Here is a 5313-nt window from a genome sequence, read left to right on the forward strand (position 1 = left end):
GGGCTTTTTTCTGCCTCTTCGTCTCTCTTTTTTCCCTTCATAGAAGGCAGCATTTTAAGACGGCCATCCTGCACTCTGTGCAGCATCCTGGTGTGCCTCTAGCCTAAGAACAAAGGGAAAAGCCTGGATTGTCCACTCCAGCTTAACAGAGCTGTTTAACCAAGGTCTAGCAGGAGTAAAGAGACTTTCCTCTGACACATGTCTATATAGCAGGCAACTCCTGTCCTGGGCTAAGGAAAGTCCCATACCTATCGTTCATTCTTTTGAGGCTGGATTTCCTTCATTAAAAATAGTTAATGGAATGTTAATGGTACTTAATTGTATTCATTGCACCAGTTTTGCTGAGATTTTTTCCCCTCAATTCACAAAGATGGGACTAAGTGCTAATGTATTGCAAACTTATAACCTGCGGTCATGATTTTAAACACATGTAGAGGTGCTAATTGCATTCAGTTGACACAACTGTAGATGGGAAGATCATTTTTCACACCTTATCAGCGCTGGGGAGGTGATAACTGCATTCAGAAGACACCACTGCTGTTACAAAGGTAATTTCTTGCACTTCATCAGAGCTTAACACATGCTCAGCAATGCAACCAGCCAAAAATACCACACCATTGGAGTTAATGAGGTGCTTGCACGCTTTTTAACAAATGCGAACTGTAAAAAACTTTCCCCGTTTCTTTTTAATAACGAGTAACAAATTCCTGCAGCTGCCATGCTGTTGGAGTTGGTGGCTGCCTGCCTCAATGAGATTTCTGATCATGTTCCTAGTGCTTTCTGCTGGATGGATCCCACAGGGAGCAGTGCAGTGTCTGTGACCTGCAGAACAGGTGAAACAGTGCTCTAGTCCATCCCCAGCAAGTGTTGCTGGTAGAAAAGCTGAAGCATTTGGCCATGTAGACAAAGATAGTTTTTAGATCTGAAGTCACCATTTTATGCAATTTCAGTGAATTTGACTGTGCTGTCAATGGTTCTCTTTCCCTCCTCCTATGCTTTGAGGAGCCTTTGAGTCTTCCCTAAATATGCCTGTGGTCTTTGATGGAAAATCCTGTAGACAAGGTGCAACATGCTGAGGTTGTTAGGCTGTCCAGGGTAAGCTGAACAAGCAGCAGATGTGAGGCAGGACTGGTCCAAGGTAAAAAATCCTACTGAAAGGAGTTTCCTTTAGCTTCAAGAAAAAGAAATGTATGATGAACCTTTCTGCTGGGAATAAAACTGGATGGTGGGGGAGCATTACAAGGCTTCTTTGGCAAAGGTAGGCAACTAAATACCTAACTTTGAGAGAAACTATTTCAAAGCAAAGGAAAAAAATGCATTTCTAATCCCCAAAATATCTGCTTTAGGTGTTTACCTTGAATGATATGCTGAAATGATGTTAACAAGAAAAGGAGATTTTTAACTAATAGAACCATGAATATTCCTCCACATTACCTCTAAAATTCTTGAGTAAATAAAGATAATCCAAAGACACAAAGGTAGATTTGCAAAGCAAATTTACCCTGGTAATACCCACGTGTCACTCCTGGGGAGATGAGGACAATCACCCCAAGCAGATTACCTGGGACCTGAGGCACTGCAGCTCAACGGCACTGCCTCCAATGTGTGTCTTCTATTTTTTTGGATGTCTTTTTATTTATTTTTTTATTTTTATTTATTTACTTTATTATCTCCCTGCAGAGTTGGTCAGCTTGTGGTCTCTTTTGTTTGGTTGGTTTTGTTTGTTTGTTTGTTTGTTTGTTTTGGGATTTTTGTTGGGTTTTTTTTGTTTGTTTTGTTTTCTTTTTAACAGCTCCTTCCTTTACAGAAAGAATCACAGCTTTTCGTTAACATAGTAATAAGAACCTCATTGCTTGCACATTAAAAGCTGGCTGCCAAACAGGCTTCTATAGCTGCCCTGCTGCAGTTACCATGCTAAAGGGTTGAGCCCCAGTTTGCACTGGCAATGGCCGGAAATGGGATGACTTTCTTACTCGGAGTGGCAACTTCATGCCTGTTCCTCTCCCCACCAAAACTCCCTTTTGTCCTAGGTCCTCCCAAAAGACAAAAAACCTTTCCCAAGCGCTGGAAGAAATAACAGCTTCAGGGGAAATAAGGAGAATGTCTTCAAAGGCCTCATTTTATCGTTCTCTGTGATGAGTTCCCAGCAGAACAGGAGCGGGTGGCTCACCCCAGCAATTTTGATATTTAGGAGCAGCTCATCCCCACATTCTTCTCTCCCAAAGGTCCCCTCCTCCCCACACACATTCTGCTCTTCCAACAGTCCCCACACACCCTGGACCATTGCAGATAGCCACAATCAGAGCATCCCTCCTGCACGTCCCTCTTTGCTCCTCAAGTCTCCAGCCTATTATGAATTGTATACAATATACAACAACAGTCCAAAGGCACGGAGGTTTGAGTGTGGCCATGGGTAGGTCAGGGTTATTTTGGCTTTGTGATGCAGGAAGCAGATAGAGGAGATTTGCTCTGTAGCAGAAATTAACATGATCTTAAGGCAGCATTCATTTGCATTAAATGACACACCTTCTTAGGGAAACGCTTTTCATATTAAGCATGTTTTGGGTGGCAAAGCTTGACTAGCACTGTGTGCATGACTCTCAAGTTCAGATGCAGATGGAAAGATGCCGTCATCCCAGGAAAGTCTCGGCTGAGCCTACCCACAGTGAGACACGTCTTGCGGCTGCTCATTTCTGCAGCACGGCAGGAGACATCACACTTACAGGAAACCTGTGAGTCATTGCCTTCGACAGCTGGAGGGCTTTCCTTGTCTCCTGAAATGACAGGTCACTCTTTTGCTGGTCAGTTTTCACCCCTGTTAGCCACAGCCTGGGAGGATCCCTTGCCTCTTCCCTTCGTGGTACTCCCATAGGCAATCTTGCAAAGAGCTTCCATTCCCTGCCAGCCCTCTGCAGGTCAGTGCCTTCTCTGGTATTACCCTCAGGAGAAAAGATGTCTTCCATGCCAGAGTCTGGGAATTAGACATTCAATTCCCTCCTCTAACAGCACCTGGGCTCTGGTTTTGGGGCAGTCACCCAATTTGACTATGGTTCTTTCCCCAGCTGTACAATGAGAAGAAACCTATTTCCTTCCTCTGTTACCTTTAGCTACAGCTACATCTTTATATCTATTCCTTTTTTCTAAAGCACCTGCAGGCTGTCTGGGCAGTCTGACCTCTTCAGGATAATTAATTAGGCCACCACAGAGCCGTCCATGTCAGTGGCTCCACTCAGGGCCTGCCAGCCTTCCCTTAGCACCAGTAGGAACTAATAATGCAGGGGGAGCTGAGGACTCTTCCTCTGGGGGAAGAAGTACAACCCAGCTGACTGCAAGATGAAAATTTACTGCAATATGAAGGGATCACCATGGAAACCTCTTTATTTTATTTCAGCCAATCTTTCTGCGCTGTCACAAGCAATATCACCTTCTCACTAGCCATAAAGGAAAGGTTCCCAGAGAGGTTTGTAATCCCTGCTGGCTGGCCAAGCCATCTGCCAGGAAAACCATTTTCTTGATGGTTCTTCTCACCAGGTATGACTCCACCAGTAAGGGATAAGGCACTGCTCAGTCCTGCGTTGCTCCTCCTGCAAGGACGGTAGATTTTAACTTTGAGAATAAGAACAGGTACAAAGCCTGCTATGTCACTGCCACCATTTTCGCCTGTCCCCATTCCCCCATTTCCAAAGGAAACTGCTGTTTTGCCGTGCATCTGCCCCTGAGCAGCAGCCTTTGAGGAGCTGAACATCTTGAATGACAGCTCCATCCATCAGCCACGCCCTAGTGCTGAACTGATGACCTTTGTGTGAGTGGGGAAGCAGGATAAATCCAGCAGGTTCTCCATGGAAAACCTAAAACGAGACTGAAGTCCCACCAAGCAAAGCTCCACTTGAATCTCCTTCGCAGGAACCTAAGACTTAGAAAAAATGAAACAATCCATTTTGGCTTCCAGCTGTGGTGACAAAGATGAGGAAGGGAACTGCTGTCTCTTTGGAGTAAATATATCTTCCCAGAAAACAATCTCTTTGCATGACACAGACCCATCCTAGTCCTGTGCCTGACACCAGCAGCAGCTTCAAGCTCTACATGTGTGAATGAGAAGAGCTTTGCTTTTGGAAGATCATCATGACCTGAATTGCAGAGGGAGATAAGGACAGGCTTTTCAGACACTTAGTGCATCACATCTTAGTTTCACATCCTGTACAATGAAAACCTCAATTTACATTTACACTCATCGGTAAACAAACTTGAAAACACCACCCTGGTCATTCAGAAGTGTTTCCATAATGCCCAGTGGTTTGAGGAACGCTGGTGCTGTCCGTGGGACACACGACAGCCTTGCACAGTTCTTTTTTCCCCTCTGCGGGTGCTTGGGACACTGTGAAAGTTCACCTCCCTTCATGTGGAGCAGAAACTCTGCTGGCAAAGCCTCTTGCTCCAGAGAAGATATCGCCCATTCCCTCTTCACACCTGGATGAGCACAAGCATCTATTTGCAAATGAGCAGCCTGCCAGAGCAGCTCCCACCCTCGAACTCAGCCAGGTGGGCAGATAATGGCCACCTCCCCCTCACAGGGTGCCCACATTCCCCCACAGTGAGAGCTGTCCTTACTCCTGTCTCCTGGAGCTCCAGCTGATTGCTTTAGCCACGAGGCAGCTGCAGATCCCAGTGACCTGATTTGCCCCACCAAACACAAGTGCCTCCAGCAAGGAGGGCTTTGTCAGCAGGCACAGCACTCGAGCAGGGCGAAGGCTGCGATTAGCGAGCACCCCCTGCCTCCTGCTGTAAAACTGCCTTGCCTCCAATTACTTCATGCTAAGAAATAGCCTCCGATGCACCCGAGGAAGCAGAATCCCAAAGAGAGCTTGCTTGATGGCAAAGCCCTCAGATACACTCACAGAATAGCAGCTACTAAAGAAGCATCACCTTGTCTTTTAGGCAAGGAAATATTATTTGCAAACTCTACCCATTCCCCAGGAAAAAAAAAATGGCAGGGAGATTACAGCTGCAAAATGACCCTGGGCAGAAGAAATTGAAGTCCAGAGCAGTCACATGGAGTGGCACATGCACCTCGAAAAGGGCACTAACAAAGAAATTAGCAACGTATTCTGATGCTTTGGAAAAACTGCGCATTTTCACTTTTTGGGTTTTTTTTTTTTTTACCCTGAATAAAGAAATCACAATAGACACATGTAAGTAAAATGAACCTGCAAACCAGCTTCCTTTCTGTGCTTCAGGGTGGAAGACTTCCTAAAGGACCAGCCTCACTAGCCATGCCTATGAAGAGGTAACTAAAGCAATCCCATGGGCAGGTGG

Source organism: Corvus cornix, chromosome 7 (assembly GCF_000738735.6).
Source record: "Corvus cornix cornix isolate S_Up_H32 chromosome 7, ASM73873v5, whole genome shotgun sequence".
Classification (NCBI taxonomy): domain Eukaryota; kingdom Metazoa; phylum Chordata; class Aves; order Passeriformes; family Corvidae; genus Corvus; species Corvus cornix.